Source organism: Gorilla gorilla, chromosome 1 (genome assembly GCF_029281585.2).
Source record: "Gorilla gorilla gorilla isolate KB3781 chromosome 1, NHGRI_mGorGor1-v2.1_pri, whole genome shotgun sequence".
NCBI lineage: Eukaryota > Metazoa > Chordata > Mammalia > Primates > Hominidae > Gorilla > Gorilla gorilla.
The window spans coordinates 183,591,443-183,617,333 of record NC_073224.2 but is presented as its reverse complement, the minus strand read 5'-3'; positions in this window follow the sequence as shown (position 1 = coordinate 183,617,333).

Below are 25,891 nucleotides of genomic sequence, written 5' to 3'. Positions count from 1 at the left end.
GCTCATGCACTGGGGTTCTTTGATCTTCTTGAATTTAAACATTTAGAGTTTTCATCAAATTTGGAAGATGTTGACCATTATTCTTCACGTTTTTTGTCCCTTCCCCCACCTTTTATTTTCCAGTACTACAATTACACATTTGTTAGCCTACTTAATAATATTCCACAATTTATTAACACTCTGGTTTTTGTTCCTCAGAGAATTTTTCTCTCTGTGCTTCAACTTAGATTCTACTGCTATGTCTTCAAGTTCGTTTCAAGTCGATATCTTTTTTGTCTAATATTTAATCTGTTATTAATCATGTTCACTGAAATTTACATTTTAGATATTGGGATTTTTTTTTTCTAACTTTTAGAAATTTCATTTGGGTCTATTTTATATCTTCTCTTTCTCTCCTTAACTCCATGTTTGCCTTTTAATACCTGTACATAGATATAATCGCTTTTTTTTTCTCGAGACCAAGTCTCATTTTGTCACCCAGGCTGGAGTGCAGTGGTACGATCTTGGCTCACTGAAACTCTGCCTCCCAGGTTCAAGCAATTCTCATGCCTCAGCCTCCCAAGTAGCTGGGAACGCAGGTGCCCGCCACCACACCCGGCTAATTTTTTGTATTTTCAGTAGAAATGGGAGTTTTGCCATGTTGGCCAAGCTGGTCTTGAACTCCTGACCTCAGGTGATCCGCCGGCCTCAGCCTCCCAAAGTGCTGGGATTACAGGCATGAGCCACCGTGCCTGGCCCTTATAATAGCTATTTTAATGTCCTTCTCTAATAGCTCATAATTGTCTCTGTTATTTCTGGGTCTGTTTCTACTAATGGATTAGTGTTCATTTGTTTGATTTTTTTTTCTACCAGCTGAAAGTCACATTTTCTTCTGTCTTGTTATGTCTTGTAAATATTTTACTAGATTCTAGACATTTTGACTATTATGTCAATGAGGTTCTGGAGTTTTCTGTTTTCCTTGAAACAGTGTTGTGCTTTATTTTGACGAGTAGTTAAATTATTTGTGGATCAGTTTGATTCCTTAGAGACCTGTTTGTAAGATTTTCTGGTGCAGTTCCAGAACAGGCTTTATTACTGAGGTTGTTCAGCCTATGACTATGGTATGATTTCTCTGGGGTTTTCACTGAACGTCCCATATGATCACCAAGGCTTTTGCAATTTGACTGGTGGAAGCTTGAGTGTTCCTCTGCCTTCTGTGACCTCTGGGAATTGTTCTGATTACAACTCCTGGTCATTCTTTGCCTGGCTTTGTGTCACCTCACTCTATACAAATGTGACTTTTTACTCAGCAAAGACTTAAGGGGACCCTATGCAGATTTCTGGGGATCTTTCTTTACCTAGACCCATTCTTTCTATAGCTCTGCCTTAGAAACTTTGAATATCTCAATTTCCTCATCTCTTATATGGTCCTCAAGTGGGGTCTCCAGGCTCCTTTCAGGTTCTCCCTAAGTTCACAGTTTAGAAGTTACCTGCAGGCAGAAAGCTGGAGCCGCTTTAGGGCTCACCTTATTTGTTAACTTTTTTTAAGGATCATAGCCCTGCACTACCTATTGTCCAATGTTGGAAATCAGTTCCTTCACCTAACTGATCCTGTTGTTTATTGTTTATGAGCAGGTTAAGTTCATGTCTTGTTACCTCATCAGGGTTGAAAGTGAAAACACTCTACCTACCCTGGTCTTTTACTCTCTGGCCCTCTTGCTCACATATTCCCCTCCCTTGCTTTCCTGACTCAAATCAGGTCCCTGATTCTGCAAAGCACTTATAAGTTTCCTTCTTACCCAAATTTCTAGTATTGTCAATGTAAGATGACCTTTGCTTAGGGCTATTTTTCTCCTTTGAGGAATATTAGGGCTATTTTTCTCCTTCGAGGAATATTCTATGTGATTTATTTTTACTTTCTCACTTCCAATTCATGCTTTGATCTAATACAATTTGAATTTCACTAACACCACTCCATGATCACTGCTGACCCTGTGGACAGAAACCAATAACCTCCTCACTTTCAAATCCAGTGGAAGCATTTCTGCTCAATTTTATTTTGGTTTCTCTGCAACATTTGATGCTTCTGACTCCTTCCTCCTTCTCAAAATCCTCATTCCCTTGCACATAACATTGTGGTTAAGAGTACAGACTTTTAGTCAGAGACATTGTTCCAATCCAAGTTTGCCACTTATACCGATATAAGACCTTGGACTAATTACTTTCTTGTTTCTTATTTTCCTCATGTGTTAAGAGAACATAATAATATCTATGTCTTAGTATTGTCGAAAGATTAAGCGAAATATATTTATAATGTGCTTAGCCAAGTGTCTAGCACATAGAAGATGCTTCATCAGTGATAGCCATGATGATTACCTTTCTTCTAATTTCCAAGACATTCTTCCATCCTGGCTGTCTCTCTGGCCATTGGGTGAGTCCCCTTTAAAGGTTCCTTGTCCTCTGGTTACCATTTAAAATGTATTATGCCTGAGAGTTTAATCCTCCTTTATTTTGTTTTTCGTCTGTTTGTTTTTACATTTTAGATTGTTACTTTAAAAAAATAAAGTAGCAACGAGTATTAAGTAGAAGCAAAATAACATTTATGAAATACACATAGGATATAAAGGAAACATGTACAACTTGCGCCCCTGTTCCTACCACCCTGTTGAAGAAATAGAATATTACACTCATCTTTGAAACCTCCTGTGTACTGCTGGGATCCTATCCCCAACCCTTTCCCAACAGAGACAACTGCTATCCTGATTTTTGTGCTTATCTGTTCCTCACTTATAAGTTTTACCACATGTGTTTAGTTTTGCAAGCTTTTGAACTTTATATAAAAAGAATCATCATGGATATTCTCTTCTGCAACTTTATTTTTCCACTTAACATTATGTTCGTAAGGTTCATACATGTTGTTTCTGCAGCTCTGCCTTACAATTTTTTGTTGCTGGATTATTCCATTGTATGAATACTCCACATTTCTTTAGCTTTTCTATTGTTGATGAATATTTGGGTTGTTTCCAATTTTTTTTGTTGCTATAAATGTCTCTTCTATATCTTCTCTGAAATTTTCTAGGCTATATATCCAGAACTGGTATTGCTGGGTGAGAGCGTTTGCACATCTTTAATAGTTAATTGAAAATTGTTTTTCAAAATAGTTGTATCAATTTGTACTTCATCATCATTGCATAAATATTCCAATTATTGACATCCTTACCAGTACATGACACTGTCATACTTTTCTTATTGATTTTTTACTCTATCCACTGTCCCTTAGCTCCGTCTACCGCTTCTGAGCTGATGACCACCAAATGTTTATCTCAAGCTTATATCTTTCACCTGAGCTCCATATCCATGCATTCAACTGCCTATTTGATATCTGCTCCTGTTTGTCTTCAGGCAGAGCAAATGTAACATGTCTCAAACTAAGCATATCTTTTTCGGTGGATTGTACCATCTTTACCCCATCATCAAAATGAGGAATCAAGACATCATCCTGGACTGGCTTGGGCAATGAAACCTGTGTTAATAGGATAGATGTCATTACCAAGCAGAAGTTGTAAGACTCAGCATGTGCTTCACCATGGCCTATACCCCCAGCCACAATGAATTGGGCTTTACATCTGGTGGAGCCTCTGTCAGCCTCAACTCCTGAGTGAAAACAACATGGAGCAGAACCCTGCTTGCACATAAGCAACATGTAGCATAAATAAAATGTTTGCTGTTTCAAGTCACTGGAAGTTTGAAGTTATTTGTAACTACAACATAACATAGACTATTCTAACAAATATACCCTTATTTCCATCTTCGTGGCTGCTGAACACATATGAGCAGCAGGGTGAAAGAATTTTCCAGTTCCCTTGGAGTCTACTGCTACTAGATTTGATTTTTTTTTTTTTGCAACTTCCTGAATATACTCTTATGTTGGCATACAAATAATAGCCTTTGAATGCCCAACTTCAGAGTGTGCTAAGTTCTTTCCAAGTGGCATTAGTTGAGGTTTTGGCACTTTCTTTCAGAACACAGCTATCCTCTATCTGCATAAAAGTCAGCTGTTATCTTCTTTCCAAAGCCATCAAATCCCAAAATAGCATGAGTTGGAAGTAGGTTAATATCTTCCTGGCAAAGTCTAGTGTCAGGTTTCAAGAGCACCATTTAACATTCAGCTGACTGTGGGACATAACCTAGACTGTGTCTATAATTCTCAAAGACCTACAGAATTTTGCTTTTAAGGAACTAATCGAATTGAAGCCATATTATGACATTAACCAAGTAAAAGGAAATGAACATTGAGCACCTTCAAGTGCCAAGCATTTTGTGTATACCGTCTTGTTTAATCTTCAAAACCACCCTGTGTGTTAGATATTATTAGTCTAGCTGATAAGTCATTCCAAGAAAATAGATTCAAAGTGAGTGAGTGACTGGCCAAGGTCACAGTAAAGATTCTGGATATAAAGATATAAAGGTCAGAACGTAGGGCTTCTTGTAAGGGTTCTTTTGAATTCAGCATGGACTCTTAATTGTGTCACTTCATTTAGTGTAAGATTTAAAAATAACACAAATGCAGCCAGATGAGTTGCCTGAGCCTTGACTCACCCGTCTAACAAACATTGCCTTTTACTTAGTCTGTGTGGATAGCAGTGCTAGAGAGAGAAAACACAGAAAAAGAAAAGATAGAATAAATTAGAGGAACAAATCCCTACCCTCAGGGGCTCACGATATACAGTGGTATACAAGGTTACACAGGCAGGCTAATTACAATGTGATGTGATAAATGCATCCATCCATTCATCTCCCAAACATGTACCAAGGGCTGAGGATTTGGAGACAGAATCACAGCGTCTGCCTTCAAGGAGCGCAGAGCTCCATGTCACAGGTGGAACAAGGGAAGTCTATTGAGTGGAAACATCAAGCAAAGCATGGCTGCTTCTCTCAGAGGAGTCAGCAAAAACTTCATACCTGGGATAATTCTGGAGATGGGTTTTGAAAGATAAGTTGATGACAACCAGAAAGAGAGGATTTCAGGACACTAGAGTGGCATAAGCAAAGGCCCGGAGGACGGGGTTGTGAATTCTGTCCTGGAGAGCAGGAAAAGCTTCCCAGAGGACACTCCAGTGCACTGAGACTTGGAGGATGACTAGGAACAGATCTAGCTGACAAGGTGCAGAAAGGCACCATGAGAGCAGACAGAACAGCAGATGCCGAAGCACGCAGTCTTCTTCAGGGAAAGTGCAAGCAGTTGAACATGTCTGTGGGGCAAGGTTCACAGGGGGAGGTGGTAGAAAAGGAAACAGGAGAGCAATGGCCAGAGGTGCACTACAAAGAATGTTGAATGGTTTGTAAGGAAAACTGATACACCTTGTGAACTCCAAATATCTGAAACAGGTCTCAGTCAATTTAGAAAGTTTATTTTGCCATTGTTAAGGACGAGCCCGTGACACAGCCTCAGGAGGTCCTGACAACATGTGCTCAAGGTGGTTGGTGTATAGCTTGCTTTTATACATTTTAGGGAGGCATAATACATCAATCGATACATGTAAGATTTACATTGGTTCAATCCGGAAGTTGGGGGACAACTCGAGATAGCAATGATTACTTTAAATGATTGTCTTAGTCAGCTTGGGCTGCTATAACAAATACCATAGACTTCAAACCACGGAAATTTAATTCACACAGTTCTAAGCCTGGAAGTTTGAGAGGGAGTGCCTAGATGGTTGGGTTCTTGTACGGGACTTCTTGCTTTATGGACAGCCACCCTCTCACTGTGTCCTCACATGGTGAGGAGTCAGAGACAAAGACAGAGAGAGTGAGAGAGAGAGTGAGTGCAAGCTCTGTGGTGTCTTTTCTTACAAGGACACTAATCCTATCACAGGGGATCCACCCTCTTGGCCTCATCCTACACACCTCCCATGGGCTCCACCTCCAAATATCATCTTATTAGGGATTATGGCTTCAATATAAATTTTGGGGAGACACAAATATTTAGTGCATAGAAATTATCATTTAAAAAAGGCATTGTAAGAAGGAAACAACATGGCCACATTTGCAGTTTTAAAAAATCACGCTGGCAAATGTGTGGGATATCATGAGCAAAGCCCCCTCTTCCACACTGGCAGTCACTATTCATGCTGGCAGATTTGATCCAGCTTCTCCTTTGAGCTTCCTCAGCACCTCTGCTTCCCTCTCTCATCACACTTAGAACATGTTTGGTGATTATATGCTTGTATGCTGGTGTCTCACAAGAGTGAGTTTCCTGAGGACAGAGATTGTATTGATCTCTGTGTCCTCAGAATTGTCTGGCAGAAAGTGTGTATTAAAAAATATTTAAATGAATGTGAATCTATTCCACGACCACACATCATAGCAGCTGGTCTCCACTTCACTTAGGAGAGATTTTCTCTTTTCATATTCCACATTCAAGTGCCTTATCACTGAAGCCTGACCTGGTCCCAGGCCTATGATGTCATGTTTCCAAAGTTCCTCCTTGGACCCTGGGTGGTATGCATGGTGTCCATGTCCCCCTCACTTCCCAGAACTATTCACATCCAGTTTCCAGTTTCTTTGCACTTGCCTTGAAATTGACGACAAATGAAATTTGCAAGCCCATGTAGGAAATGACCTCAGCACCCAAGTCATTTCCTGGGGCCGTTAATATTCTTAAATGTATGAAGAAGTTGAGGTGTTTTTTTATAAATTCCCAGGACCACTGGTAAACCATTTTCACCCGTATAAATGGATAAAAGATGATGTCACAGCACAGGAGAAGGTCTTGTTGCTTCAGCCCTCCCTTCTCGTTTAATGACTGCCTCAAATTTCTCTGACTTTGGCTCCCTTCTGGAGGCTGACATGCCAGATCACTGGGGCTTGTCTGAGACCTTTTGCCACTTGAGACGATGCACGTTCAGAGAGCTCATGGAAGGAGGGATTGATTTTTCAACATCATAGCATTAGGCTGCACATCCTCTGACACATCCCAGATGGATCCCTTAGCCATTCATTAGTTCGAGCAATATTTATAGAGTTCTTACAGTGGACAAGCCTGTGCTGGATTCTGCAGTCACAGAGGTGAGAGAGGAGGCAGAGTATTTCACTGGTTCCAAGTTAAAACAACCATGACTAAGACCTGCTTTACTCATATCAAAGAATTTTCAGGGTAGGTAAAGAATATGTATAACCACGTGGCTATGATACAATTAATATTGAGGGTAGCAAGAGCTTTAAGAAAAACAAAATATATAAACACACACACTTTATATTTACCATATATAAGCATATATTATATATATATATGTCATGTATAGTTATATAGGTATTTATAACTGTGTATGCCTATTCTATATATTTCCTATATATTATATATAAATGTATATCTTATTTATTCACTACAGTGCTTCCTATAAGCCAGATCCTATTTTGAATGTTTTTACAAATTAACTCATTTTTAAATTCTCACAATATTGCCATGAAATAGGTACTATTATCATCATCTCCATTTTATACACAAGAAATTTGAAGCTTAGATATTTTAAGTAATGTACTCATGATCAGTTAAGCTGCTGAGTAAAGATTTGAATCAGGTAGAATATCTCCCATGGCTATGTTATTAATCTCTGTGCTATAAACTGCACAGGGGATTATGAGGGGAGGCTGCACTTGTGTGCAGGCATTAAGGCGTGGGCAGAAATAGCTTGAACAGATCCTTTGAGTTGGGGCCTTGGCAGACTATTCTCAATGACTGGCAAGTAAAATAGCATGGTTTGATCATGATGTAGTTTGGATGTGTGTCCCTGCCCAAATCACATAATGAAATGTAATCCCCAGTGTTGGGGGTGGGGCCTGCTGAGACGTAGATTTCTTATGAGTGGTAGAGCATCATCCTCCTTGATACTGTCTTCACAATAATGAGGGAGTTCATGTGAGATCTGTGTGGCACCTCCCCTGTCGCTCTCTCCTCCCGCTCCGACCATGTGATATGTCTGCTGCCGCTTTGCCTTCTGCCATAAGTAAAGTCTCCCTGAGGCCTCCGCAGAAGCAGATGCTACCATGCTTCCTGTATAGCCTATACAGAGTCATAAGCCAATTAAACCTCTTTTCCCATAAATTACTCAGGCTCAGGCATTTTTATTTATTTATTTATTTTTGAGACAGTCTCACTCTGTCACCCAGGCTGGAGTGCAGTGGCACAATCTCGGCTCACTGCAACCTCCACCTCCCGAGTTCAAGCGATTCTCCTGCCTCAGCCTCCTGAGAGCCTGGGACTACAGGTGCGTGCCACCACACCCAGCTAATTTTTTGTATTTTTAGTAGAGACGGGGTTTCACCATGTTAGCCAGGATGGTTTTGATCTCCTGACCTCGTGATCTGCCCGCCTCGGCCTCCCAAAGTGCTGGGATTACAGGCATGAGCCACCGCGCCCGGCCGGGCTCAGGTATTTCTTTATAGCAATGTGAGAATGACCTAATACTGGACATAAGAAGATGATGCCTATCTTCAGCTCTGTGAAGGGGACATATGGAAGAGGGGTCACATTCTCAAAGCCATCATGAAGGCCAGTGGGTAGACAGTGCAGGCACATTAGAGGCTGGCTCACTGGTTGTCTATCAGTGAGGCCCGCACAGGAGTAAAATCATCTGCCTCTTTTTCACCCAGCTTGGCTGTTTAAATGGTCTAGCCTGCATGTTTATCTTGGTGGTTAAGGACATGTCTCTGGGATTCCATTAGGTTGACTTGTTTAACTCAGTCGTACTAGAACTTGAGTACCATCCTCCTGTGCCTGAAGAGACCAGCAGTGCCCACAGCTGACAATAAAGACACTAAGTACCTGTTTCAGTTGTCTACTTCTGTGAAATAAACTACCCAAAATGTGATAGTGTAAAACAGCAACCATCTTATTGTGCTCATAGACCCTAGGTCAGGAATTGGGAAAGGGCATAGCAGGTACAGTTTGTCTCTGTTCCAGTGTCTCAGGCCTCAGCTAGGAGACTCAGGCTGGGGTAACTTGATGGTAGGAGCAGGAATCCTATGAAGCCTGCTTTACTCACACATCTGGAGTTGATGCTACCTGTTGGTGAGAACCTCAGCTAGGGCTGTCAATTAGAACACCTACAAAAAGCCACTCCATGTGGCTGCCTGTACTTCCTCACAGCATGGCAGCTGGGTCCCAAGAGTTACCATCCCAACAGATGCAGATGGAAGCTGTATTGCCTTTTATGACCTGGTCTCTAAAGTCCCATAGAATTACTTCTACTATGGTCACAAGATTCAAGACAAGGAAAGATTCAAGAGAAGGAAACTAGATTCAAGAGAAGGAAACTAGACCCCCCACAAATGAAATTGCCAAGAGAAGGAAACCAGACTCCCACAAATGAAATTGCCAAGGCCATTTTGTAGAAAGGAAATGTGGGATAGGAGATATTACCATGGACATATTTGGAAAATACAGTCTCCCACATTCAGAATTCATAACAGTTGAGGCCAGCAAGCTCCACTGCAATGGAGCTTGCTAAGAAATGCCAGAGGCCAGGTGTGGTGGCTCATGCCTGTAATCCCAGCACTTTGGGAGGCCAAGACAGGTGGATCACCTGAAGTCAGGAGTTCAATACCAGCCTGGCCAACTTGGTAAAACCCCATTATCTACTAAAAATATGAAAAATTAGCTGGGTGTGGTGGTATGCATCTGTAATCCCAGCTACTTGGGAGGCTAAGACAGGAGAATTGCTTGAACCCAGGAGGCAGAGGTTGCAGTGAGCCAAGATCATGCCACTGCATTCCAGCCTGGGTGACAGAGCAAGACTCCGTTTCAAAAAAAAAAAAAAAAAGTATGATACACAGAATACTGTGCATGATTGCATGATTTTTTCAAAAATCTAGAAAAGGAAAATACTACTTCTTAAATTACCTCTCTGGAGAATTTCAGGTGGGTGGTTCAATATATTTTACTATGAATTCCCTCATATGGAATTCTTTTATCTTAATAAGTATAGCTAAAAATATATAATGAGAATTTACACAATATAACATATTTTTTATTTATATACTTGTCATAATTGTTTTACATTTAATATATTTATATAATATACAAATGATTTCAATATTTATAATATTAATTTATATTTACATTTTTAAAAATAAATTGTATATGAATACCCATATTTATAACAGGTATATAAAATATAAATATGTAATAAAATATAATAAAAGCTAAAAATGTTTGCTCATTCCTTTAAGTATTTGGTTTTTCTTAAAGACTTCACTTTTTTTTTTTTTTTTTTTGAGACAGGGTCTCACTCTGTCACCCAGGCTGGAGTGCAGTGGCACAATCTCAGCTCACTGCAACCTCTGCCTCCTGAGTTCAAGCAATTCTCCCGCCTCAGCCTCCCATGTAGCTGGGATTACAGGCACGCATCATCATGCCCGGCCAAGAGTTCACTTTCAATGAAAAATACTGTAATTTATATCACAGTGATACAGAAGTCTATATTAAAGAAATTATAAATAGCAAAAACACTAAAAATGGTTCACTTGAATTAAATAAAACCCATCAGTTTGAAAAACGTCAAACACAAATAAAAAGTCAAAGAGCTACAGTAGAAATTTATCTTCATGCACTTCGTTCACACGTTTCTTATTCTCTGAAGAGAGGATTCAACAAATATGGAGCCTCCCTGAAATACATGTACTCTTTTATCCAAGATTCTTATAAATGATCATCTCAAAGAAGAGGGGGCTCTTGCATGAAATACACTCCCTGAGTCTTGTCTTTCCATCTGGCCTCCACCTCCCTAATACACACACACACACACAGAGGCACACACATGCACGCACACACAAGCACACACATGCATTGTCCACTAATGACGGAGCAGCATTCATTAGTCACCTGCAGGTGCACTGACTTAGGCACATCAGGTTTTACCCAGCATTTTTCACAGGAGTAAAATTATATTCACCCACACACCAGAAAGGAGGTCTGCTAGGAATCTTTTAAAAACCGGGTGCTTAATTTATATGAGACGGTGTCTAGACATTTATTTTCTGGAAATATTTAACTTGGATAAGACACGTGGCCCCCAAGATGAATGCAGGATTGAAATATTTCACTTGAAAATCTGTGCAAGGAAACGTCTGGTTGAGTGCAATGAGGTTAAACATAAAAATATTTTCCTAGGATGGAAAGGTCATCCTGTTTGCTATGTGCTAAAAGGACATGGCATCGGAATACTCCTAGTTTCCTAAGCAATAATTACTTTTGCTATACCTATATTTCTGTAATTATATATTCATTTACATAAGTCTATATGTGAATACACAACTTAGTTATTGGGGGAGAAATACTAGAGATAGAAATTCCAGAGATTATATACAATGGGGGCTTTATTTGACTTTGAATTTGAAATTTTTGCTTTAATATCCTAGGCTATAAGGGGACAAGCACATTTTTCTGTAAAGAACCAAGTAACAAATGCTTTGGGTTTTGCAGGCACTACAGTGTGTCACAACTACTCAGCTCTGCCATTGTTCTATAAAAGCTGCCAAAGATAACACATAAAGATAATACATACACAAGTGGGTATGGCTATGTCTCAATAAACTTTGTTCACAAAAACAGGCATTTGCCACCCCCTGTCTTAGATCAGCAGCTTTAGAATCATTTTAACTGTGATTCATAAGAAATAAATTTTATACCATCACCCAGAATAGACATCTATATGTGTCTGTCTGTGCACTCACAAAACAATACCTACCTTTATAATGAGCATGGGTGTGGTTATTTTCTACTCTATCCAATTTGATTATAAATCATTTTTTAAATGCTGACAGCCACCATCTCAACTGATTTCAAGACCCACTAATGGGTCATAACCCCCAGTGTGCAGAAGACTATACTGGGCCAACTCTATGCTAGTGTTTAAAGTGAATAGCGTGCAAATAGCTCAAGGCAGACAAAGAATCACTGTCCCTCTGTTAATGAATGGGAATGCTTGCGCTTAGTCTGAAGCTTCTGCGCCTGCTTGGGTTTTCACATCTCTGGAATCTGATAAAGTTGTGACCCAATAACTAGAGAGAGCATGCATTGCTGAGAATAATGAGTATAAAAGGTCTGGGTAAAAGCCAGAGGACAGGAAGCTGGATGCTTATCTTTTTTAATGGGGAATAGGGAAACAATCTTTTCTCTTCAGAATGAGTCTAGTAGAGCTAGCAGAAACCCTTCTCTAAATGGAACCAAAGTGGGCAAGAAAACAAAGAGTAAAAACCTTTCTGATGCAAGGGATTGAGCCCCAGAGTTAGAATCAGATGTTGTAGTCCCAGTCCTGCTGTGGTCACTATCTAGTTGACAGCCTTGGCAGGTCACTCCTCTCTCTGGTCCTCAATTTCCTATCCTGCTAGCTGGGTGAATTTAGGCAAGTTTCTTTACCTCTCTGAGCCTCAGATTCCTCAAATGTGAAGTAGGGTGATAATGTTACCTACTTCAGAGGATTGTAGTGGGGATTATGGAAACAAGTTAATGAATGATGTTCATAAAGCATTTGACACATGCCTAAAACAAAGTCAACATTTGGTATATAATACCTGCACAAGGATATATAAATACTTGATATATAATACTTGCTACTGTTTCCCCCATCTTCTTATTTTGTAAACTTTCAAACAGAAAAGTTGAAAGGATAATCCAAGTAACTCCTATTTTTCCTAAACTTAGATTTACTTAACTGTTAGTATTTTGCCATGTCTTCACATGTTCCCCCCATCACACACAGTCTTTCCCTCCCTCATTAATCAATCTGTCTATATCTGTATCTATTTACATACATATGTCTTTGTGAACCATTTAAGAATAACTTGCCAACATCAAGACATTGCATTCCTAAATAATTCAACATGAATCTCTCATCTCTTACAATGATATTCTTCCTTACAATATCATTATCAGCCCAAGAAATTTAATTTCATAAAATATTATTTAATATACATTCCATATTAAAGTTCCCCAGTAATGTACAGAATCCAAACAAGTATCACACCCTGCATTTGGCTGCCAGATCTCCTTAGTTTGATCTAACACAGAACATTTCTCCTGCCTTTTTACTTTCTTTCTTTCATGATATTGATAGTTTTAAAGATTCTAAGACAGTTGTCTTGTTATGTATATTTGGACTAGGACAAAAAATGAGTAAATATATTGGAAACCATGATTCTCACTGTAAAAGATGGGAGATGTAAATATCAGTGAGGAAGGTGAGCAAGAACACGGTATTGTATTGTTTCAGACTTTGTATTAATCAGGATTCTTAATTAGAAACAGAACCAATAGGATTTGTATACATGCACACACACACACAAATATACAGAGAGAGATTTATTCAAGGAATTGGTGTACAGGATTATGGAGGCTTCCAAGTCCAAAATATGCAAGGTTGGCCAGCAAGATAGAGATCCAGAGAAGAGCCAATGTTGCAGTTTAAGGCTGAAGGCCGTCTGCTGAAGAGTTCCCTCTTGCTTGGGGCACATGAGTCTTTTGTTTTATTCAGGCCTTCGACTGATTGGAAGAGGCCCATTCACATTAAGGAGGGTAATCTGCTTCACTTAAAGGCTACAGATTTAAATGTTAATCTCATCCAAAAACATCCTCAAAGAAATCTCCAGAATAACGTTTAACCAAATATTTGGGCCCTGTGATCCACCCAAGCTGACATATAAAACTAACCGTCAGAGACTCCAATAGATGAAGATAGAGATAGAAATACATACACATACATTTATTTATTTTAGCTCTGTAATGAAAGGGCCCAGAAGCAATGATACCCCCCCAGTAGCAGACAGCACATATTATGTCTAAATCTTGATTTCTAAATACCATTCTCCACTGAAAAGAACCACTGCCTCTTAGAGAAATAGCTGATTCTGGCTCTGGGGCAAAGAAAATATAAGGTAAGTCGAGAATCTCTTGTTGTCAGAAAACAAAGAGGTACTCAAAGATTGATGGCGAAATATCAAAAGAACATAGGAATTGGTTTGGAGGAATTCCCACTGGTCAAATCAATTGGGAAATCAAAAAGAATGGTGATAATAATTCATAGTCCACTTAAGAATAAGAAAGAAAGAAGAATCCGTAAGATCATGATAATAAATATAAAATTAAAAGTAGGAAAGAAGGAAGTTGTTCTTTCAAATAGTTACTACTAGGAAAAGGAGGAATATTGGGTTTAACTCTATGGTCTTCAAGTTTTTTCTTTTTAAGTGAAAGCAAGTTTATTAAGGAAGTAAAAGAATAAAAGAATGGCTACTCCCTAGGCAGAGCAGCCTATGATCTTAAAGTTTTAATGTCATAGAACTCCAAAAGGAGCAAAAATAGGCCTGTCTTAAGTACTCACAAATAAGAGCAATTTTACTTCCTCCATAATACTAAGTTCTTTTTAAATATCTTGGTCTTTTCTCCTTTTTCTAATCAAGATTCTTCATTTGAGTTAGAAAACCCAACTGTATAGGGTGGGCAAATTTTAAGTCATATTAAAAGATTCAAGGGCTTTAGTTGATAGGAATAGTAATATATGATTTGGCTGCTCCCAAAATTGATGAGACCTCAGACTGCACTCATAGGAAGAAGGACTCCAGAGAAAAGGAGGTGATCTTTCTGCTTGTCTCTGGGTTTGGTAGATTTTATCAGAATGCTGAGACCAATTCTTGGACAGAGATAAACCAAATTCTCACCCATAGGAAACTGTCCCAATTTGGGCTGGGGAAAGAAGGAAAGAGGGTAAAAGAACGAGTTATTGAGAAATGGCTGAAACAAATTGGAATGATGCTGCTGCTGGTGGTAATAACTATTCTTTATGGAGTGAAATGCCAAGAGTGCCAGTCCCACTGAGTCCCTTTGTACACATTATGTTATTCGTTCTCCCAGTGACACTCTAAGAGAGACAATAGTGACCCAAGCTCAGAGAGTTAGGTGGGGTGCGTAAGGCCACACAGACACTAAATAGCAAAGCTGTGATCTGACCAAGATCTGTCCAAATCCAGTGCTCATGCTCCTGTCCCTAGCGTACACTTGCCTTTGACTTAAATATGAGGTTAGGTAACCAGGAGCAGATTCCAGCTCTATCCCTATAGGACACTGGATTTATTACTCTCCTTCTCCGAACCTTGGGTTCCTCAGCCTTTTCTCAGAACTTCGGCACCTTTGCCCTCCTGATTCTCTTCCACTTTTCCCTGACTCCACCCCACCCTCACCATAGCTGCAGACCCTTCCTAATGAAAATCAGTTCATCTCTACTCCACCTGACCAGCATTCCCAATCAGCAAAACAAAAGCAGGTGTCAGGAGAGACACGCACTGAAACTCGAGAGTTTAACATCTTCTCTTTCATTGCTGTTTCCAAGGCCTTAATGAGGACAAAATTAGATAAGGTTTGGGGAAGAAGCTCTGGGTTAACGAGGTGTTTGTATGTGTATATCCCGTATACACAGAAAATATCCCCCACACACAGAAAAGTTCAAAGACAAGTATAACAAACGCATTGAACGCACCACCTGGATCTAACAATGTTAATATTTTGCCATGTTTGCTTCAGATTTTTTTAAATTAAAACATTTAGTTGAAGATCCATAGAAGTTCCCTCGATAAGCTTTCCCTACCTCTACCCTAGAAGTAATTATTACCGTCTAGAAGCATGTATTCTTCCTTGCCAGATCTTTATGGTACATAAAGAGTTAATTTTAAACTTGTGGCATTGTTTTGCATTTTTTTAAATATTAAGTTCCAGGGTACATGTGCATGATGTGCAGATTACATAGGTAAACATGCGCCATGGTGGTTTGCTGCACCTACCAAACCATCACCTAGGTATTGAGCCTGGCATGCCTTAGCTATTTTTCCTGAGGCTCCCCCACCTACCTGCCCTCCCCTAACAGGCTCCAGTGTGTGTTGTTCCCCTCCCTGTGTCCATGTACTCTCATTGTTCAGCTCCCACTTATAAGTGAAAACGTGTTTTGCATGGGTTTTTTTTTTTTTTTTTTTTTTTTTGAGACAAGAGTCTCGCTCTGTCGCCCAGGCTGGAGTGCAGTGGCGTCATCTCGGCTCACTGCAACCTCCGCCTCCTGGGTTGAAGCGATTCTCCTGCCTCAGTCTCCTGAGTAGCTGGGGCTACAGGCATGTGCCACTATGCCGGATAATTTTTTTTTTCTTTTTTTTTTTTTTTGTATTTTTAGTAGAGACTGGGTTTCACCGTGTTAGCCAGGATGGTCTCAATCTCCTGACCTCATGATCCACCCACCTCAGCTTCCCAAAGTGCTGGGATTACAGACATTGAGCCACTGCTCCTGGCCTGCATGGTTTTATTTATTTATTTATTTATTTAATTTACTTATTTATTTATTTATTTACTGAGACAGAGTTTCACTCTTGTTGCCCAGGCTGGAGTGCAATGGCGCGACCGCGGCTCACCGCAACCTCCGCCTCCCAGGTTCAAGTGATTCTCCTGCCTGAGCCTCCTGAGTAGCTGGGATTGCAGGGATACACGACCACACCCGGCTAATTTTTTTGTATTTTAGTAGAGACAGGGTTTCTCCATGTTGGTCAGGCTGGTCTCGAACTTCTGACCTCAGGTGATCTGCCTGCCTTGGCCTCCCAAAGTGCTGGGATTACAGGCATGAGCCACGGCGCCCGGCCAGCCTGCATGTTTTTAAATACACATAAATGATATCTTGTCTGTGCCTTTCTGCAACTTGGTCTTTTTTATTCAATAATGTTTTAGTGATTTATCATATTGCTAAATGTAGCTCTAATTTATTCTTTTAGTTGCTATTTTACGTTGCTTTATTTTTGCTATTTTATGTTCTATCTAAAAAAAGATCCATTTGTTTATCCATTCCTCTATTAATGTACGTTTAGATTATTTCCAATATTGCACTATTATATACAATGCTAACACTGAACATTATTGCACATCTCCTTTGGCACATATGCAAAAGTTTCTCTAAGCTATTACCTCATAGAGGAAGCCCTGGTTGTGTATTCATATTGACTGCTACTATGTATTGCCAGTTGCTCCCCAAACTGTTTTACCAATTTATAGTCCCACCAGCATGGTATGATAGTTCTCATGTCTCCTTATCCTCCTCATCATTGGGTATCTCAGACTGTTATTTTTGCCTATCCGACAATGGGATATAGTGTCTTACTGTTCTCATTTGAATTTCCCCAACAGCTCATAATGTCAAACATCTTTTTATATGATTATTGGCCATTCCAGTTGCCTGTTCATAATCTGTAGATTTTTCCATTGTTTGTCTTTTTCTTATTGACTTGTATGAATTATTTATATATCCTGGGTAATAATCTTTTAAAACTTGAATGTATTGTAAATATTGGGACAAGCTTTGTAAACTTCAAAGCAGCACCAAAAAAATGGTTTTTATTAGTGTTCATTTTACTCTTACATATGTCTTATCACCTAAACCAGAGCCTCCAGAGGACAGAGAATGTGGCTTCCTTATGTTTATTTATCCAGAGTGAGTGTTAATAGGAAGCAGCCTGGAATTATGGGGGAAAATTACGGCTTTAAAAATAGAAATGGAGTTAATACTGCCTCTGCCACTGAGTAGCTATGTAAGCTTGTTCAAACCACTTAATCTCTCTATTTCCTTTGTTCTAAAATGGGAAGAATATCTCACAAGGTTGTGAAGAATAGCATAAGATAATGCATGTAAAAGTGCTTGGTGCGGGGGCATAGCATATACTAGATTCTCAATAGATATTAGAATAGAAATATTGATACATATTTGTTGTTGGTTAACTTAATTCTTCAGTAACTGGATAATAATAGCTTTATTGACCATTTCTTATTTCTAGACACTATTCTACACAAACAGCTCCTTCTACTATATCTTTTTTTTTTTTTTCTGTTTCGAGATGGAGTTTTGCTCTTGTTGCCCAGGCTGGAGTGCAGTGGTGTGATCTTGGCTCACTGCAACCTCCGTCCCCTGGGTTCAAGTGATTCTCCTGCCTCAGCCTCCCGACTAGCTGGGATTACAGGTGCCCACGAACACACCCGGCTAGTTTGTATTTCTAGTAGAGATGGGATCTCACCATGTTGGTCAGGCTGGTCTTGAACTCTAGACCTTGGGTGATCCACCCGCCTTGGCCTCCCAAAGTGCTGGGATTACAGGCGTGAGCCACCGTGCCCCGCCATCTTTTTTTCACAGATAAAGAATCTGAGACTAAGAAAGATTAAGTAATTTAGACAGTTATATAGCTTGTAAATGGTGGCTTTAAGCTACAAAGACTGATTTATCTTAGTCTTGTCATAAAAATGTATTCATCCATCCAACAATATTTATTGAATGTCTACTATGTTCCAGGTACTCCACTAGGCACTCGGCTGCATTGGTGAACAAGATGAACAGACTTCCTACCCTCAAAGAGCTTATATTTTAGTAAAGGACCAAAACAGCAACCAAATAGGCAAATAAATTGTGATATATTATGAACAAATGCACAACTAAGATAGAATATGGCAAAGAGCTTGGAGATTCTTTAAGGGAAGTGATCAAGAAAGCGTTTGCCAAAGAATGACACTGAAGCCAAAATAAAACAGATGAGAAATAGCAAGCTGACCATTCAAAGAACCTTTCAAGCAGAAGCAACAATATGCAAGTTCAGTTCCAGTCCATAATATGAAGTAGATAGAAACTATTTCGATATTCCATATCTCCCACTTGCGAGTCCTGCTCACTCTTTTTAGCCATGGCAAGGAAGAAAATACTGTGAGCCCGAAGCAGCTGGTAAAACCATCATTCTACCCTGAGCCCAGATCACCCCCAGCTGGGCAGCGGCCATCTGGACATCCTCCAGCTGCAGCCACTCTTCTCCTACCAACTTCCCTTCCACGGCACTGTTCCATCTCCCAGGCACAAGCCTGTGAACTTGGCCAGATAGGTTTGGCTTTGTTTCTCAGGTAAAAACTTTTCACCCCAGCATTCCCCACACCGTCAATAATGGTGCACATTTGCAGATTGGTCTGTACGTGCATAAGCTGAGACCCTAGAGGATTGATTCAAGTCTGGAAGGGTGCCAGGTTTTCATTAAACCCCTTATAAACCAGCACTGCAGTTCTACAGGGCCACATCTGCCGAGGAAGCCATCTGTGATTCGTATCTTCGTGCTCCAACAAAACGCCAGCAGTGTGAAAAACTCTCCCCTCTGCGCTGCAGTGAACTGGAAAAGTAACATTAGTAATCACTTTTGCAGGCTCCATAATGACATAATGGGCATTGGCTTAAGTCTTAAACCACAGCCAATAGCCCCTGCCAACAATCTGGGTGGATCCAAGCTGTCCTAAAAATATAGGTCATCACTCATGCCCTTCTCGACCTAAGAGAATAAAGATAAAGAATTTGCACTTTGAGATACAGGGAGAAAAAGTAACTAATGTTTAATGAGTGTCTGCCAAGCATCAAGCACTTTGCAATGATGACAACCTTAAAAAGCAGGCATGATTGTACTCATTTTACAGAGGAGGGGCCTAAGGTCAGAGATATTAGATGGCTTACCCAAAGCCACACAGATCAGTGGCATGGTGGAAGGTCGAACTCAAGCCTCACGATCCCCAAAGCCTGTGAGCTTTCCACTCCAGAAGGAGAACCTTGAGGATGGCATGCAAACTAATTGTTTGGATTTTTCTACAAAAGCAATTCAAGACTGCATTAAAAATTAAGCACAGGACAGATAGAACATCTTTCACCTGTAGTAGCCTGGATCTGGGTAAAACCACTAAGTAATAGAACTGCACATGGGTTATTTAAATCCGTAATACTCACTTTGAGTTAGATGAACAGAAAGGAGCTCACCTTCTCTGCTTAATTCTTGCTTCCTCCTCCCCCAACCCCAGCCCATCCTGTCAAAAAAAAAAAAGAAAAAGAAAAAGAAAAGATACTGCCTGCTCCTAATGTCTGAGCCCACATCCAAAAATAGAACCATCCAGCCAGTGTTCATTTCATTAAGAGTACCTTCCAATAGGGTGCTTGCTTGCATTTTCTGCTAAAGACCTTTGGAGGTCCCAAGCAGTCTTAAAGCGAAAAGTCCTTTTTCTTCTGAAGATGCAGGATCTCTCTGGGGCTATCCAGGACAAAAGGATGGACTCCTTAAAGAAAGAGGAAACAACTGCTCCCCTCAGGAGACTGCAGACTCAGAAGCAGGGAGAAGAGGAGAAAAAAAAAAAAAGCCTAGGCTTTAGGACCAAGCAGGCTGCGGTTTGAATCTTGACTTTCCTGCCAAATCATTGTATGAACTCAGACAAATATTTACCTTTCTGAGCACCCTTATGTGGAAGAATGAATCTAATGATACCTACCATACGGGGTTACTAGGGGGAACTGAGAAGACAATACATCAAGACACAGGCACATGGTGGGTTTCAATAAAAGTTAGTTTGCTTTCCTTACCTTTTACATTTATCTTCTATTTGGCTAAAGCTTCAAAGAAAGATTCAAAAAATGTTGAAAGGGTTGATAGTTTTCTTTTGGAAGGATAGTTTTTGATATTTCAGATTCTGTTGGATTGTCTAAAAGATTCACTCTCAGCAGCTTTTCCTCTTTCCTCATATAAACACCTAGAAATAATTTCCTGATCCATGTCCCATTGATGCCAAAGAGCAACAGGACAAAGAGAATCAAATCATGTTTAAATCACTTAGTGGAACCCCTCTTTCATAGATTGCCAGGTTAGCCAAAGTTTTAGTTTAAAAAAAAAAAAAGTTGGGGGAAGTTGGGAAAGAAAAAGCACTGACAATGAAGGAACCCTGCTGCTCTGGGAGAATTTTAGACTTGACAAAGATTTATACAATTTAATCATCATGTCCATATTCATATGGTAACATTTGCTGAAAGAACCCGGTTGGAATTCTGGCTGTATCACTTGAGCAAATTGCTCAATGTCTCTGAACTTCAGTTTCCTCAGCTCTGAAGTGGAGACTAGAGATGATAATCACTACCTTGCAGGATGATTAGGGGATTACTAATTATATCCATACAGCTACTAGGCTCAGTGCCTAGTAGAGAGCAGGTGCTTAATAAATGGCTGTTTTATTACTCACAAAACACTCTTTTGATATCCACAACAACCCTGTAAGGTAAGAATCACTGATCCCATTTTTTTTAGATGAGGAAATGGAGATTCAGAAAAATAAAACATGACATTCAAGACCCCCCAGCCCTGGCTTGCACTGAGAGGACCTGCAGATTTATTTGACTGCAAAGCCTGTTTTCCTTCCAGCGTGCATACTGCTGCCACGTCTGTTCCTGCAGATGCAGAGAGGGGAAGATTTTAAGCACCTTTCGTCTCCATCTGAGTTGCTTCCTCTCCTCTGACTCGTTCCTGCCTCGGCAGTCCTGGCTGCTGTCTTCTCTATGCTGCCAACATCCCCTGACCTGACTCTTGCCGCCAACTGAGGCTTTCACCCAGCCAAAAAGGCATTTGGGAAACCACATCCCCTTCCCTCCCCACTGCGTGCCTTTGAAGTGAGCGTGTCATTTGACCGGTACCTACTCAGGCTACAAATTCCAGACTCCTTTCCTACCTGGAGCCCTGGGTCCCCCATGGTTCAGGGCAGACATCAGGCGAGTCTACCTTATTTTTCACAGTGCTTTATTTCAACCCAACCTGAATTTACTAAGTACCTACTCTGTGCCAGACACTAATCTTAGTTCTGGAAAGAGAGAAATGGGTAAAACACAGGCTCTGCTTTCAAAGAATCCATGGAATATGACAGAATCTAATTTGGTTCACTTTAAATAATTGCTAAGCACCTACCATAGGCCAGACCCTGTGCTAAACACTAGAGAATACTAAGATAAATAAGATGTCAGTCCTCTGGGAAGAGCTTACCATTGAATGGAACAATATCCTGATTAGTGTACTAAGCAGGATATCTGGCAGGTTTTACTAGGTCGGTGCAAAAGTAATTGCGGTATTTTTCCATTGAAAGTAATGGCAAAAACTGCAATTACTTTTGCACCAACCTAATACAACCTGCCAGATATCCATAACCTACTATGGGTTTCACATTGTGCTTCATAGGCATTCTCTCTAGTCCTCAGAATAAAATAACTTTTGAGATAAATGTTTGAAAGGGCAGAAAAATTCCTCTGTCCAAAACTAATCATGATGATGAGGATTCTAGATTTTAGGTCTGCTTTTTGTCTCAAAAGCTGCTGGTTTCTTGGCAGGATGGTAGCAGATCCATTTTCCTATTATTACCTCACATTTGAATGGTGTACAAGGATTTTCCAAAGCATATCCCTCCATTATCTCATCTGAGCACCAACATATCTATCCTGAATAGTGCAGGGTTTTCTGGGAGGCCCAGAGAGGGCCACGAGTCAGGGAAAAGTGGACGACCAGCAACAAACCCCGCAAGAGCATTTAACCCTTACAACACCCTGTAAAGGAGGTCAAATATTTCCCTCTCCCCATTTTATACTTGAGGAAACTGATGCTCAGAGTAGCTCTCCCAAGTTCATAGTGCTAGTCAAAAGAAATCCTTTGTTTGAACTCGAGTCCTACAGCAGCAGTGCCTCTGACAGCTGGGTCTGTCCTCGAGACAAACCAACACTCATCACTGAGCTGGGATTTCAAGCATGACTTTGTGAGACCTCAGTTCAAGCACGCTCCTTTGCCTGTATGACTTTCAGGGACTCACCCAGTTTCTCTGGGCCTCAGTTTTTCATTTGTCAAGAGGCCATGCTAACCTCTGCCATCTGCATCATAGGTTCTGTGAGGGGCTGGTGAGACGCAAAATAAAAGGGAGAAAGACTTTGGAGGAGTTATAAATGTGAGAGATCATTATTAATAATAGGTCTTCCAACATGTTACTATGGAATCAGAGGTTCAGGAGACAAATGCAGACAGGCCAAGATCCCCTCTGGGAACCCTGCCCTGAAACCAGGACCTGCTCCTTAAAGGACTCCCAGCAAGGCCCACTCCCAGCACCAAACACCCTGCCCTGATGATTTGCCTGGCTCTGCCCCTTCAGCCAGGCTCAACTAGCAGACCCAGGAGGGGAGGGGCTTTCACAGAAACAGATGGATCTGGTCACAGGGTGACAGCGTCCATGCCAAGAGCCCACTTTGTTTTAATGAATGACACCAAACATTTAAGCCATAAACTCTTCGGATTGCTGTGTCTGGCAGTAATTACATGCCTCCCATTAATAAATCCTATTTCTGAATGGTTTACTGCATCCCTTTCTGCAAACACTGCAGGCTGAAACCTGTCAGATGGAGCCAGAGGCAGACTTGTGGAGAGAAGGCAAATAAAGTGGGATGGCTTTCTGGACCTAAAAGGGTGACAGCCACAGGAGGAAAAAAGCAACAGGATGTCCTCCAGCGCCCAGGTCCCCAGAAAGCAGGGGTGTGCCTATCACCCTCCCATTCGACCAGTCTGACTCATAGATTCTGACCCCATAATTTATCTTGATGCCATCTCCATTGCCACTGAATCCTGTAGATTCTGACCCCCTAATTTATCTTGATGCCATCTCTATTGCCACTGGCTTGGTTGGAAATCCATGAGCTTCACCTGGAATATAGTGACTGTCATCCCAACCATCCTCCACATGCTGCCAGGGAGATCTTCCCAACATAAACGAGTGACCATGTCACTCTCCAGTGTGAAAACTCCACAGCAGTCCTCAGCACTCCAGGGCAAAGTCCAAACACTTCTGCACTCAAGGTCCTTCAGGATTTGAATTCTGCTACCTGCCCACATTCATTTTCCAGAAATTACCCTTTCTACTACACTTTGCCACAGTGGTTTTCAAAGTGTGGTGCTTGGGCCATCAGCAGCAGCATCACTTGTGAACTTTAGAGAAATGTGCACTCTCAGGCCCCATCCAGAGCTACTGATTCAGAAATTCTGACATGGAGCCCAGTGATCTGTTTTTGTTGTGGAGGTTGTTATTGTTGTTTTTTAACAAACCTTGCAGGTGATTTGATGTGTGCTAGAGTTTGAAAAATGCCTCTTGCCCAGTTTTTCTGAAACATTAACATGCATAGGAACTACCTGGGGATCTTATTACAATGTAGATTCTGATTTAGTTGGGCCAGAGGAGAACACCAGATTCTGTTGTTCAGCAAGTGTCCAGGCAAAGTCAATGCTGCTGGTCCACTTATCAAACCTTGAGTAACAAAGCTCTGAAGACAGTTAATTACAAACTCCTTGCCATTTCTCAAGCACACTTAATACTCCTTGTTTCATGCCTTTGTGGATGCTGTTCCCCCCATCTTCTTTCTTTCCTCTCTTTCTCACCTCCCTTATCCATCAAATAATTCTATCATGTATCAGAAGTCAGCATAAAGAGCCTCTGCATGCTTCCTTAACCTCCTTCTGCTGCCACATGACTTTGCCCACACACCCCCAACCAGAACACTGATCCCACTACACTATTTGTCTGTCTGTGCTTCCTCACCCACAAGGAACAGGACCATCACTCTACCTCTTGAATCTCTGTAACCATAGCACCAACACAGTGCCTGGCACGGGAACAATGGACAGTGAGTGAATGAATGAATGAATGCATTAGTCTGTGGATGAATGAATGAATGAATGAATCCTTAACAAACCGTTCTACAGGTGGGTAGACTAGCAAACGAAGTATTTGTGAGTGGAGCTGTGCCCTCACTAGCAACCTGATTTCTCCCAGGGGACTTTTGTTGACTGCTAGGTTGCTTTTAAAGCAGGTAACAGCAAACTCTTGTTTTCTAAACCAAACGAACCGCCTAATCCTAGAAGACACAAAACATAGAGGTGGTCTCCCTGAGCCAGGAACCCCAGAGAAAATTTCTAAGAGGAAATATTCAAACAGCAAGTATACACATATAGGTTTCTCAGATAGGAAGACTCTACATACTGAAATTTCACAAAGAAAGCTCCTTTATTTATTACGGTATGTATTACCTCCACAAACATTCATCGAATGTTGACTATACAACAAACACTGTTAAGAAGTAGGGATATAAGGTAAGTTGGATGTTGTTCTTGTTTCTAAGAGGTCAGTGCAGTGGGGGAAGTAGATATGAAAACAGATCAGGACCATGCAGAATGGCAAAGGCTGCAACTTGGGTGTGCACAGATCATGGGACAGATTCTTTTAATTTTGCTAGGAAAGATGGGAACAAGCACCAAAGAGAAGATAATATTTGAACTGAGTCTTGAAAGATGAGTTTGTTTCTCAGGAGGAAAATAGGGGAGAAGGATACTTCTGGCAAGGGAACAGTACACGCAAATGAGCAGCAGCCAGGAAGAGTGCTGGACCTGGCAGAAGCTGCAAGACTCGGACATAGTTAAGTGTATGTGGGTTGGGATGGGGGTTGACATTAGGAAGTTGAGCAGAACCAGATCGGTCATTTAGCAAACATTCACTGAGTATCTATTATGTGCTTGGCACTGAGGGAGGCCCTGGTGACACAGACAACAGTAAATAACATAGAAATGGTTTCTGCTTTCCTGAAGCTGAGCATTTACAGCGGGGTAGGGGTAGTAGGGGAAAAAAAAACACATAAATAAAACATTTGCACATTTTGATGTGTAAGGAGCTGAGCCAGAAAAATAGTGAGAGCTTTAACTTTAGATAAAGTGTCCAGGGAAATGCTTTCAGAGGCAAACTTAATCAGAGGAAGGAGAAAGGAATAGGAGAGAGAAGAGTATCCGCAGCAGAGAGAAAAGATTGGGTAAGCCTCTGAGATGGGTGAAAATGTGGCAAACTCAGAAAACCAAAAGTGGATGAAATTAATGAGTGAAAGGAAAATGATGCAATTTGACAAGAGATCAGAAGGGGAGACAGGTGAAGCCACTTGGGCTTGCAAGCCATGGTGGGTGTCTGCATCAATGCTAAGTGCTATGGGAGCCTTTGGAGGCC